The sequence below is a fragment of the Cnephaeus nilssonii genome (assembly GCF_951640355.1).
Source record: "Cnephaeus nilssonii genome assembly, chromosome: 2".
Classification (NCBI taxonomy): Eukaryota; Metazoa; Chordata; class Mammalia; order Chiroptera; family Vespertilionidae; genus Cnephaeus; species Cnephaeus nilssonii.
Genome location: NC_137073.1, coordinates 34,151,341 through 34,165,217, shown reverse-complemented (window position 1 = coordinate 34,165,217; position 13,877 = coordinate 34,151,341). Strand labels below are relative to the sequence as shown.

Sequence of the window (13,877 nt, the reverse complement as noted above, 5' to 3'; positions counted from 1 at the left end):
TAATTTTGTTTTGCTTTTTTCATTTATTAAATTGTAAACATTGTAAATTCTCAAATGTTATTCCAGTCTATAAATATAATCATTTTTTCCAATGTAACAAATAATGCCGTGATAAACATGATGAATATTTTTTCAAGATAAATCTTCATGCACCTCTAATTATTTCCTTAAAAATAGTTTCTGAGCTTATCTTAGAAATATTTCTGAATCAACAGAAATAAGTATTTTTAATGCTCTTGATTTGCTGTCAAATAATTTTCCAAAAAGCAATTCATTTTCAACATTTCTCTGCAGCTCTCCCTCTATAAGACCCATTGCTAACCAGGAGAGAAGGGAGCAACTCTAAAAAGCACTGTGCTCACAAAAGCCTCTGAGGCAACCAATCCCAATCATGTGTCACACGGATGTTAGTTTCTCTCCCCCTTCCTGTTTCTCCTTTCCAGTCTCTCTGAAAAGCAATGGAAAAAATATCATTGGCTGAGGATTAACTAACACACACACACACACACACACACACACACACACACACACCCCGCATAGCTTAGAACTCAGAACTCTTGCTAAACCCCAGTGCCCCTCTATCCCCATTTTTCTACCATCATTAGACAACATCAGCTCAATCTCTGCAATCTTCCACTGGCCAGAACGGAAAAACTATGGCATTTAATCCAACTTCACCTGTTTGCTGTGGCGTAAACAGTAGCCAGTACTTGTTCCAAACCATTTTAACGGGGTTATTAAAAACTCACAACAACATAAACCAGTCAGTAATAAACAGATGCCATGGTGATAGAGGACTGTACTGTAGTGTCTATAAAAGCATCCACAATGAATACACCCCATCTACAAGACTGTGCATCAGCATAAACCAGTGGCTAATGACAGTTTCATATTGCCCTGACCATGTTCTCTTAGTGAGTAGGAAGATAAACTCCTCTGAAGCTGGCCTGACATTATACCATGCTGTCACCTGGGACAGGTACACTAGGTCACTCAAGGTGCTCCTGACACTGACAGTGTAATGCTCCCTCTGACAGACGCTATGAGGAAAGCTGTGTACCCGGCTACAGCGGGCTGTGGGGACACAGCTGAGTTATAAGAACCACAGCGCCACTGCATCTGCAATGGCTTCCTGTTAGAAAAGACGCCTACCACATCAAATAGCACACCTGTGCGAGGGGAAATGAGGTCACAAGACTAGGAAAAGGTGTCCTCCTCTAAGCATCAACCCATACCCAAGTGCCTTAATGCATACTTATGCAATGTCCAGTGTAGGCAAGGTGACTGCTCTGCACTTGGCCTCCATAAAGGGTCTAGGTAGTTCAAGCAGCTTTTTCCTTGGGACTTCACCACCTCAGCATATAACTTCTAGGTTTTCTGTGATGGGGAGAAGACTATGGGAGGAATCAGACCCAGGTCTTAAATGCTCCAGGCCAGAAGTGACACATATTACTCCCTCTCAGAGGTTACTAGCCAAAGCTAACCTCAAGAGGGATAAGAAATGTGGGGGAGCACAGAAATATGCAGTGAGCAGTAAGTGTGTCTGCCACAGGTGTGTAGAGCTTGTTCAACGTGTTGGGGAGCCAGCAGCAGAACTACTAGGAGTCTAGCTGCTCAAGGATTCATGACCTATAAACTGGACTTCTTAAAATACAGATATAATTCACTTACCATAAAAGTCACCATTCTAAAGTGTATAATTTAATGGTATATTCACCCACTGTGCAACCATCACTGCTAATCCCAGAATAGTTTCATCACCCCAAAAAGAAATCTCATTCCCATTCCGGGCTTTCCTTCCCTTTTTTGCTCTGGAAATCATGGAAGAACCTCTATATTATGTATCCTTAACCCTAGGTCCCATTCTCCCCACCCCCATCATTTTCTATTTGTCTCATCTATTTTTATTCCTAAATAAATACTAATTGTAACAATAATTAATATGATTAGGCACTTAAACTATTACATTCTACTATTTCATTTCATACTAATTGTAACAATAATTAATATGATTAGGCACTTAAACTATTACATTCTACTATTTCATTTCATCCTTACAGGCCTTCTGACGTATAGGAACCATAATTATCTCAAAGATTAAAGTCTGTGTCCAAAGTCAGGGAATTGATATGTGGGAGAAGCAGGATTCAAACCAGGCTAACTGGCAATAGAACCACTCTGTCATCCACTTGCATGCCCTTCTAAACCTTTTTAGAACAAGGCAAAGTTACAGATAGAAGTTGCTTCCTTAATGACCTGGGATTCGTTTTGCAGTTGGCATCCTGGTTGTACCATCAGGTGACAATATTACTCAAAATTAAATACACCCTAGAGGCATGGTAGAAGCTGGTGTGTGGCTGGAGCTATCCTGTATTTCCGTTCCCCTAGTGATCAAGAAGCCTGGCATAACATGGTGCTCAATACATATATTTACCCAATTACTGAATCAATAAAATCTCCCAAACCAGAGTTATCACTCCACACACAATGATACAGAATGCTGGCTCTTTAGCCATGAGCATCTGAACAGAACCGGTGCTTCCTTCTGAGAACTCTTGGTTCTGCTTAAAGCCACCCACTAAGGGGCAAGAAGCCAAGCCAGGCTTTTCAATTTTCATAGCAAAACGGCAGGACACTACTCATAAGATGTGCTTAAAAACCTCAGGACCTCCACTGTGGACTGTCTGTCTCCTACCTCTGGCAAAGGGTCTCTCTGTACTCACTTTCCCGGATTCTCCTGCTTTACCCCTGATGATAAAATACATCACTCTGAGTCTATTCTCTTGCTCCCATCCCCTATATCTGCCCTTACTATTATACTAGAGCCTAAAGTTCTCTGCCCTTACCCAAGATGGGTCCCAGAAAGGGCTACTTACCTGTGAGTCATGCTCTACTCTTCTTTGGAATATTCCCTCCACCCCTGCACTTAAGCCATCATCATCCTGTTGATCTTGTAAACACATATACAGTCCCAGCATCTCAAAGAGGGCCTAGTACACATGAAGTGCTCTGCAAACGCCTGCTCAATCACAATAGCTTCCCTTGACTGATTTTTGGTACAATCACCTGCCTCTCAGAGTCCTTCTCTCAATGGTTTTGCTGAAAAGAGTGTGGGCCTTGACATTCAACAAACTTAAAAGCCAGGTGAGCCATGAAAGAACATGGGCTTTACAGGTAAACAGACTTTGCTTCACACCCCAAATATGCCATCTACAAACAATGGGGGCCCTTTACTTACGACCTTACTTATCACTCAATCTCAGTCCCCTTGTTGACCATCTTCACAGTTATGATCATCACATTGGACATAAAACATCCAACCCAGGACCTGACTTACAACATACATTCAAAGGTTAAACTAGATCCCTTTTATTCATTTCATTAGAATTTTTAAAATAAACAAATTTATTCATGTTTTTGGCATCCAGGTAGCTGACCTAGAAATATCTAAATAGACGTAGACTACTGTGGGGTGGGGACTCAAGTTCTTTCTCTTCTTACTGATTATTGAATTAAATTTTTAATAAACTATCAATTGCTGGAAGAACTTAAAACATTTACAATTTTACACCTACATGGAAAACTAAAATCCTATAAAAAGTTCAGGTGGCACCTTAGAATAATCTTGAAAAATACAGATAAGACTCAATATTAACAGTCAATATGCAGAAGAAAGCTTAGCAGTATACTTGGGAGAGAGAAAGCATAATCAGTCATTTATCCATTTATTCCTTCATTCACCCAGTTAGTATTTAGTGAATGACTACCTTTACACCTGGCATTGCTGCATGCACTGGCTCATACTCATGGAAATGATGAGAAGTTCCCTGTACTCACTGAATTCACAGTCTACTCCAAGCATATTGCCATTAGGCAGAGGGAGATTTAGACTCGTTTTATTATAAGCTACGCCCATATCCTTTATGGAAGTAGATGGAAAGGGAAGAAAAACACAAAACAATAAGACAGTGAGGGCAACTGTAAATTCAAAGGAGGGGTGATAAAAACAGGGCTGTGAGCCCTGGCTGGTGTTGCTACGTGGTTAGAGCATCGGCCTGCACACCAAAGGGTCACAGGTTCAATTCCTGGTCAAGGGCACAAAACTGGTCCAGGCACATGCAGGAGGCAACCAAGTAATGTGTCTCTTTCTCTCATCAATGTTTCTCTCTCTCCCTCTCTCCTTTCCTCCCTCCCTCCCTCCCTTCCAGAAAAATCAATGGAAAAAATATCCTTGGGTGAGGATTAAAAACAAAAAAAAAAAATAGGGCTGTGAGATCAATCTAGCAATGGTACCATGGGCAGGTCTTCAGAGTGGGGAAGGAATTACAGACTCAGAAGGCCACTTATGGGTCTAGCACAACCAGGAAATAACAAGGGGCTACAATAAGGCTATGGCAGTGGAAAGAGAGTCAAAGACAAAAACAATGAAAGGACAGCAAGGTGGTGGAAATCCAGAACGAAGACAGGAAAAAGGGACAGATGTCATTTGTCCTTAGAGCTTTAGAGACCTGGAAGATGGTGAGGTCACTAATTGGGATGAGATCTTGCTGGTGGGGTTTCCAGGTAGGCCATGGGCCATGGGCTTTTTCATCTCTGTTGTCATGCTAAATGACCTTTTAGAGTTTGCAAGTTACATTACATAAGGAACTTCATCCAACAGGTCCACATAACACTGCAAAGGTTCTGAAACCAACAAATGCTCTTCCTTACAAGACCACAAATCCCTGACTCTATGCCTGGAATGTGTCCCCACCTAAACGCCTCCCCCCCTCCCCAAGCACAATTGGCTAATATATTCTCCTGTATATTCAAGAACCATCATCCCTCTTTGCAGTGTTAGAAACTGACCCTAAATGACCTAAGATACAAAATGAGCCAATCTGGGTTTAGAGAAGGTGAACACGAGTTCATGTGTTCCTACCGTCCTCAAACCTTTGTACAGATCCAGCCTACTCAACGCAATGATGATGTGTGCTTGTGAGGATCGAAGTACTGCAAGATCATGGTGCTCTTACATAAGCCCCAAAGGAAGAGGGAATGTGGAAGGCTGAGCTTGGCAAACCAGGTGGGGTGGGCAGGACCACAGGAAAAGGCACTAAAGATAAAGCTACAGGGAGATTAAAAAATGACTAAACAATTCATAAATGTCACCTGGAAGTAAATTATATAAGTCCCACATCAGAGGGCACACGCCACAGAATCCATTTCCCCCTGTTATTACAACCAGGTAGACAAAAGCCAACTACTTCCATTCTATTTTTCTACCACAGGATGTCTCTTAAAGAATCCAATTCTCTGAGAAACAGTCCACAGCTGATGGCGCCACAGTCTGACCCAACATTATATTCTAGTCTTTAAACTGATTAATTTCTGGGAGCATCTGTACATTCTCTAAGCTGTGCACAGACACTGTGCAAAGGATATTAGAATGCCTCACCATCCAGCACCACAATTACAAGATAATTCTTATATTTCTCCCCAACATAGTCATCTTTACAAGTAAAATAAATAAGCCCCCCACATCAGCAATTTTCTCCATAAGCCACTCAGAAGGTCCCCCAGGTGCTTTGTTGAAAACATACCCAAGCATTAACCAAGCTGCCACACCAACCAGCATCAGGCATAACAGAGGCTGATGAACCTGGCTCCAATAGACCCAACCAACAGGAGCCACTAATCTTCAAAGAGCCATAGTTTGCCCTGGCCGGTGTGGCTCAGTTGGTTGAGCATCATCCCATGCACCAAAGGGTCGCCAGTTCGATTTCTGATCAGTGCACATGCCTGGATTGCTGGCTTGATTAAAGGAGGGATGATAAAATCAATGTAGGTAGGGGGCATGCAGGAAGCAGCCGAAGGATGCTATCAATGTTTCTCTCTCCCCACCCTCTTCCTCTCTCTCTAAAATCAATAAAAACATATTTTTAAAAATTCAAAGAGCCATGGTTTGCCCATGGGAATCCTCTGCCACCTTCACACACACACACACACACACACACACACACACACAAACACACACACCAACAGGTTATACAATTAATGTAACCACCTCATGTGGGGAGGGGGTGGAGAAGGAAAAAAACCTTTTAGGACGTGGAGCTCTAAAATGGTATGATACAGATTCAGGCAGAGTTAGATTCCCAAATGATGAAGTCACTCAGAGAGAAAGATATTGGGCAAGAAGAAAGTCTGAATATTCAATACAGGAAAACACTTCTGTGCCAGTCACATCAATGGCCTATTTAAAGACCTTCCCATCCCAGCCACCTTCCCTGTTCACAGCCACCTTCAGGTAAGCCCTAATCACTCCAACCCTCATGCAAACTACACCTTACATGCCCCAGAGGGGGTGTGCCTTGGTGGGTTCCCTACCTACCCTCCAAGACCCAACTCAAATGTCACCTCTTCTATGGGGCCTTGCAAGACTCCCCCCACATAAGGACAGCTCATCCTGAGTGCTCCCCAGCACACACCAGGCTCAGCACCAAGGATAAGCACCTCATATGCATTTATCTCGAGAATGAACTGAAGGCTCTGCCATAATTGTTTACTTTATGTTTGTTCCCCTTCCCGGCAGAGTTCGCAAGTGCCTAAACCAGGCACTAAACATAGAAGCTTAGACCCAGAAGACCAAATATGTGTTTTGTAAGTGTCATTCCACAGGACAGAAACACTGCCAAGGGAGCATTACTGCAGAAATATGTATAAACATCTCTTGAGCTGTTCCAGGGAAGAAGGGGAAATAGTCCTTCATTCACCCACTTCATTGATGAAGAAAGTAAGGCCTGGTGTGGGCCACTCCTTGTATAAACTGCTAAGCTGACTGACCCAGGAGCTTCTCCCTACCTACCCAATAAGTCTAAGTTTCTGTCAAATGCCAGATAACAGAACTGTCCAGAAAAATGAATTTTGTTCTGTAGCCTATATAATAAGAATAATAAAGAACTGCCATCATCTATCAGATATTCATTTAAGTTTCTTACACTATAATTAAATGTACAGTGAAACATACAAGAAAGACATGCTTATTGTGCTTTGCGGTATTGCAAGTGAGGACGAATAATCATGTTATTAAGTACTTATATGTATTAGGAGATTCTCCTTCCATCAAAGCAAACAAACAAAAAACCAATCCTCTTAGTCAGAAAATGAGATACAGCACAAAAAGAGGAGTGAGGACCCTGGAAAAAAAATGGCCCTGGATGAGGCCTCAGCTTCACCCTCACAGCCTTGAGCAAATGATTTCATTGCTGAGATCCCTCCCCAGCTATGAAGTGGGCAAGGAAACACCAGCTTTTGGAGTCATCAGAAGAACTTAAAGTATATACATGTGTATGTCTGTATGTGCACACACAGTGGGCATACATGATATAAATTTCGTACAGTCTGGCACAAATTTTTCTGAAATAAAGCTTCTCTTTTATTTGCAACTGGCCTTAGAATTATGAATTTTTAAATGATGAGTCTCTGTTGGTGGGAACATAACAAGGTATCATTTTTGGAGGGGAATTTGACAATATCTACTGACATTTAAAGTCACACCATTCTACAAACACTCTCTCTCTCTTTCTGTCTCTTTTGCATTATTTTTCTCCATAGGGGGGAAAAAGTCTCAGTGTAAGGCTATGAAGGACATTCACTGTCTATATTGCATATTTTTATGACAGTCTTTTTTATAATGAGCACTTAAGATTTTTTGTAAACAGAAAAAAATACATTTTTATAAAAAGTAATTTCTCCATTTAATTTCTTCTGATTTTGTTTTTTTAATATACTTTTATTGTTATTATTATTAAAATATTTTTATTGATTTCAGAGAGGAAGAGAGAGGGAGAGAGACAGAAACATCAATGATGAGAGAGAATCATTGATCGGCTGCCTCCTGCACTCCCCACACTGGATATCAAGCCCACAACCTGGGCATGTGCCCTGACCGAGAATTGAACTGTGACCTCCTGGTTCAGAGGTCAACGCTCAACCACTGAGCCATGCCAGCTGGGCTGATTTTAATTTTTAAATGAATCTCACATATAATAAAAAGTTAAATCCCAAATTATTTATCACCATTTGAAAAACCATGTGTGTTATTTGTCTCCCCCCCACCCTGCCCTCTCCACACACACACACACACACACACACACACACACACACTAGACAATCAGATCTATGGGGGACTTGTCTGTTTTGGTCACTGCTATACCCATGACATTTCAAAAATTGCCTGGTACATAGTCAATAATTATTAACTGAACACACTTAAAAGCTCACATTGTTCCAGCTCCTCCACTTCTAAGAGTTCATTATACAAAAATATTTGCCCAATTGCACAAGATAAAGAACAAGACACTCATCGAGAATTCATAATAGCAAAAAGCTACAAACCACATAAATTTTTTTCAATAATACTGCTTTACTAGAATATTCTGTCATTTTTAAAAGAATGAGGCTTTACCCTGGTAGGTGTAGCTCAGTGGTTGAGCATCGACCTATGAACCAGGAGGTCATGCGTTGTGGGCTGGATCCCCAGTAAGGGGCATGCTGGAGGAAGCCAATTGATGATTCTCTCTCATCATTGATGTTTCTCTCTCTCCCTCCCCCGGCTCTGAAATCAATAAAGATTTTTAAAAAAGAAAAAAGAATGAGGCTTTAAAAAAGGATGAGTTGGTTCTCTACATAGTGATATAGAAAGATCTCATGTTAAGTAATAAAAAGCAAGCCTCAGAACAGTATGACTAGTTATATCTAAGTTTTTGTTTAAAATTAAAATAGTAAAAAGGTTCTGTTGTTTTAAGTTAAAAACAGATAATAAATGTTTTTTATATGCGAAGAAAAATATCTGGAGAATATATACTACACCACTAGCAGTGATTTTTTTTTTTTTGTCTCAGTGAAAGGCTACGTGGGATGTTCACTATAGTGCATATTTCTGTAATAGTTTTTAAAATAATGAGGACTTAATATTTTTGTAAACAGAAAAATAGTTATATGGAAAGTCATTTCTCCATTTTACTGTTTTCTGGTGGTAACTTTCAAATGTATCAGACATACAAATTAAATCCCAAAGCACTAAACTGAGGTCCATGGGTTTGCCAAAAGAAACAGTGCTAGGGCCACAGCTGGAACTCAGGTTCCCTGACTCCCAATCCAGTGCTCTGCTCCTTCCTAAATCACAGGAAGCAGAGATATTGCAGGGACAGCTGGGCTCTCTGGAACTATTAAAGGTCTTACAACTATACAGAAGCTTCCATCAGGGAAAAAATAAGAAGTTGCTTAAGAGCTAAATTCTTATTAACTTAAAATGTTCCATGCGATTAGCAAGTAAATGTTCAGGATTGGTCAAGAAGTTCTGATTTCAAAGTCTATTTCCCAAGTACACTCGGACTTACTCAGGTCCTGATTTCAAAGAGGATCAAGGCAGGTCCTAAAACTTCAGGTTTCTCAGGCAACTGACATCTGTGGCTGATTATAAACTCACTAGAGGCCCGGTGCACAAAATTCGTGCACTTGGGGGAGGGGGTGTCCCTCAGCCCAGATGTCCCACTGACGGCTTAGGTCCACTCCCTGCAGGGAGCGGGCCTAAGTCGTCAGTCGGACATCCGTAGCACTGCCACAGAGGCAGAAGAGGTTCCCGCCACTGCCGCTGCGCTCGCCAGCCATGAGCCCAGCTTCTGGCAGAACGGCACACCTCCCTGTGGGAGCGCACCAACCATCAGGGGGCAGCTCCTGCACTGAGCGTCTGCCCCCTGGTGGTCAGTGTGCATCATAGCGACCAGTCGTTCTGCTGTTCGATTTGCATATTAGCCTTTTATTATATAGGGTACCACCCAGGGGTAGTTACCTGCCTGATTCCTGTTGGCTGCAGTCAATGCTGCTAGCTCTAGGTGCTGAAGTATAACCCTGAGGTTCCTTTTATCTAAAACCTACCCACCTTTTTTTTTAACGTGCTAAACATGAAGAATTTTAGAATTAAGACCACTCTGACGTTTTCAACACCACAACACAACTGGAAATACTCCATTCTCTGAAATGCAGATCTGTTTTTTAGACTCTTGAGATAATGATTAAGCTATGTGCCCAATGAAACAGCTTTCTACATCAGGAGTATGAGAAGTATGAGAAGCTCAAGAACTGACCACTCTCTCAAAAGGAAAATAAGAACTCCTTAGAGCAGTGGTTCTCAACCTTTCTAATGCCACGACCCTTTAATACAGTTCCTCATGTTGTGGTGACCCCCAACCATAAAATTATTTTCGTTGCTACTTCATAACTGTAATTTTGCTACTGTTAATGAATCGTAATGTAAATATCTGTTTTCCGATGGTCTTAGGCTCTACAGGTTGAGAACCGCTAGCAGGGTCGCCTAAGACCATCGGAAAACACAGATACTTACATTACAATTCATAACAGTAGCAAAATTACAGTTATGAAGTAGCAACGAAAATAATTTTATGGTTGGGGGTCACCACAACATGAGGAACTGTATTAAAGGGTCGCGGCATTAGAAAGGTTGAGAACCACTGCCTTAGAGGGACACAAAGACAAGATGGTGATTCCTTCTGGGTTTTCTCCTTTACTGAGACTTTTGGACTGTTTCCCTGATCAAGCCAACCCCACAACCATTCAAAGGGGGTTTGTGTAGGCAGAACTTGTGCGCAGTTAATGAATCAATGGCTTCTCCCCAAACAACGGGAATTATAGGACTGCACAGTGAGGACAATGAATCCCAGAAGGTTAGTTAATTGTTCAGCTTAAAGGAATTTAAGTTCTCAGTGTCACCCTCCCTCCAAGACCCTCTTTGGATCCACAGAACCTCAAACCTGTGGTGGCAGCAGGGTGGGCTGTATGTATCACTGTCTGTGCTACTGAGAAGGAAACAGAGGCTCAAGAAGTTAAGCGTCCTGCCAAGGGTCCAAGATTCAGACCCAGGACCATTCACTCCCACTCCTGCCTTGTCTCCCTTGGTGCCAGCACTACTCTCTAGCTTGGCCAAGCTCAGAGGGAAGGCTGCACTTTGGAGGTCCAACAGAGGAGGCAGTCACGTCCATTTCAAGGGCCCCAATCTCCTCAGTACTGGTCACCAACTTACACAATGGTGACCAGTCTTAAGAAATAAAAAGCAAAATGCAAGGTCAAGTTCCCGTCGCCCAGGAGACCTTGACCTCTTACCCAATAGCTCCCAAGAGCTAAGTAAGGGTGTCAAGGCTGCCCAGCAGAGCCCGGCAAATATCTGTCGCCGCGGCTGCCAAGGCACCTACCTGCGACAGGCGCTCCTCCCCCCCAGGGATGCCTGGGCCTCGACCACACGCGAAGTGATTCCCAGGGGAGGCCAGGCTGCCCTGCTCCCTTGACTGAGCCCACCTGATGCTGCTGGGTCGGATTCGGGCCCCATTCGCACTCATAGGGCGCCTCCTACGTGAGTTACCCCCAAAACTGCCGCCTGGAGAGCCATCGTACCGACGGGGAAACTGAGGCTTGGAAAGGAGAAGTGGCTTAGCCCGAGGGTTAGCGCGGGCCCTGGAACCGGCGCCCTCTGACGCCGAGACCCGAGGGGCTGGGCTGGCATCCTCGGTTGTGGAAAAGATGACCCTCGAGCCTCCGCAAGGGGGTCAGTTCGAGGCGAAGGTCCACCCGGGATGAGCCGAGATGGGAGCCGCGCTTTCCGAGCCAGCGTCGGGTGAGACACTCAGCGACCCGGCCCAGCGCCACCGGCCCGGGCGGTCGCGGCGACCACAAGGCATCGGACGGCGGAGCTACGGCACCCCGAGCCCTGGCGCCTGTATTTTACCAACCAGGAGCCCTGGATTTCCCGCACTCACCTCTGGCTATCCCGCAGCACTCCCGAATCTGAGCCGGACCAGGCCCGCACCACTGAGGTGCTACCACCGCCCGCTCCTAACGCGGGGGTGGGGGCGTGGCCCTCGTGGCCCCGCCCCGCCCCACAGGGCCGCGCGCTCCCGGGCCAGGTTTCCCCCCTGCGGATCCGTGTTCTTGGTACGGGCCGCCGGGCCACGCCCCCTCCGCGTTCGGGCCGGGCATCCGGGCACGAGAGCTGGCACGTGGTTCTGTGGTGGGCCGGACTCCCGAGCGGACCGCTTCTCCTGTCCCCCTAGTTGCGTCCCCTGGGCCGCTGCCCACCCTCTCGTGGGTCACCACGGGGCCATGGCTGTGCACCGCGGTGTCCAGCCTGCTGTAGGTCGCGCTTGGAAGGTGTTCGCCGCTTTTTCTGCCCCGCGGCCCTGTTTCCTGACCCAGGCTACGTGCACCGGGGGTCCGGGTCCCTCCTGCCCGACCTCAGAGTTGGAACGCTGGCCTGCTTGGGTCGGGGGCGGGAAGTCACCAGGCAGGGGCAAGGTCTGGAGGGACCAGAGGTTGGCGCCTCGGGTTGGAAAAGCCTGGCTGTCTTGGTCCCGGGTAAGACTCCCCACTCTACCCTCTACTGCGGTTCCTAAATTATAGGTGTCCAGGTACCCTCTGACGTCGTAGGGCTCCTTGGGACAGCTTACGTTATAGGTGTCCATGTAAGAATGTCCAAACCTCATTTATTTGAGCCAAACAGAATATCCTGGAAGCAAGACTCATCAGACTGAAAAACAACAACAACAAAACACTAAGAAAAACAACAGTTTGGAACTTCTTTTATGTATTTAGAATTAAGGAGGGAATGTAAGGAAGAGTGCATGAAGGTGGGAAAAAGCAAGGCGGCGATCTGATTACAGCAGCGATTTTCAACCTTTCCCATTCATCTCATGGCACACATAAACTACTTACTAAAATTCTTCAGCACACCAAAAAACACATTTTTTGCCGATCTGACAAAAAAAAAATAGGTATGATTCATTCACACCAGATGGCTATTGTGTTGGTTGTTATTTTTTTATTTGACAGTCTAAGGTCAGTTCCCCTGACTAAGTAGGTATTGCATGTTTTAAAAATTCTTGCAGCACACCAGTATGCCACAGCACGCCAGTTGAAAATCACTGGATAGTGAACAAGATTATGTGCTCTCTTGAGGGTGGCCATTGCTTTAGAACAAGCATGTCAAATTCAAAGGGGCCAAATAAACAAGGTTTAAGTTTATGTGGGCCACAAAAAAACAAAAGCTTCAATTTTCATAGAAACGTAGATTTATTTCAATAGAGACATACTGAATACAAAGGGCTGAAGTAAATGAGTACTAGATGCACCAGTTAATAATGCAGATTTCATAATCAAAGAAAACACAACTATTTTAAGAGAAACATCAAAAATGCTTTATTCAAAGTAATGTCCATCACTAGCTACACATTTCTCCCATCTTTCAGGTAATTTGTGAATACCGTCCCAACAGAACTTTTCTTGTTTTGAGGCAAACCTTTCAGAGACCCAATTTTCCACTTCTTCACACGTTTTAAAGTGCTGCTCAGAAAGTGCATGTGCCATCAAACGGAACAAATGGTAATATGAAGGAGCAAGGTCTGGTGAATATGGCGAGTGGGTTAATACTTCCCAGGCAAGATCTTTTAACATGTCTTTAACTGGTTTTGAAGTGTTGTGATGGTGCATCATCATGAAGCAAAACTACTTGGCCATGTCTTCTGGCCCATTCTGGTCGTTTTACGATCAAAGCGTGGTTCAAATTGATTATTTGTTGTCGATAGCGATCAGTATTAACGGTTTTACCTGGTTTTAGAAGCTCATAATACACCACATCTTCCTGATCCCACCAAAAATACGGAGCATTGTCTTCTTTCCAAAGCAGTTTGGCCTTGCAGTCAATGTTGATGGTTGACCTGGATCAACCCTTGATTTTGTGCATTTGGGATTCTCAAAATAAATCCACTTTCATCGCCAGTCACAATTCGATGCAAAAAAGACTTTCATGCCGTTGAAGCAACATTGTA

General features: G+C 43.9%; 1 protein-coding gene across 1 annotated transcript in view; it reads right to left on the bottom strand.

The window, feature by feature from the left end:
• Positions 1 to 11,912, bottom strand: part of POR (cytochrome p450 oxidoreductase) — a 61,067-nt gene extending 49,155 nt beyond the window's left edge. Inside the window, exon 1 of the mRNA XM_079791647.1 lies at positions 11,814 to 11,912. The gene's annotated coding sequence lies outside the window, so the exon portion shown is untranslated. The remainder of the gene's footprint in view (positions 1 to 11,813) is intronic.
• Between the last annotated feature and the right edge of the window lie 1,965 nt (positions 11,913 to 13,877).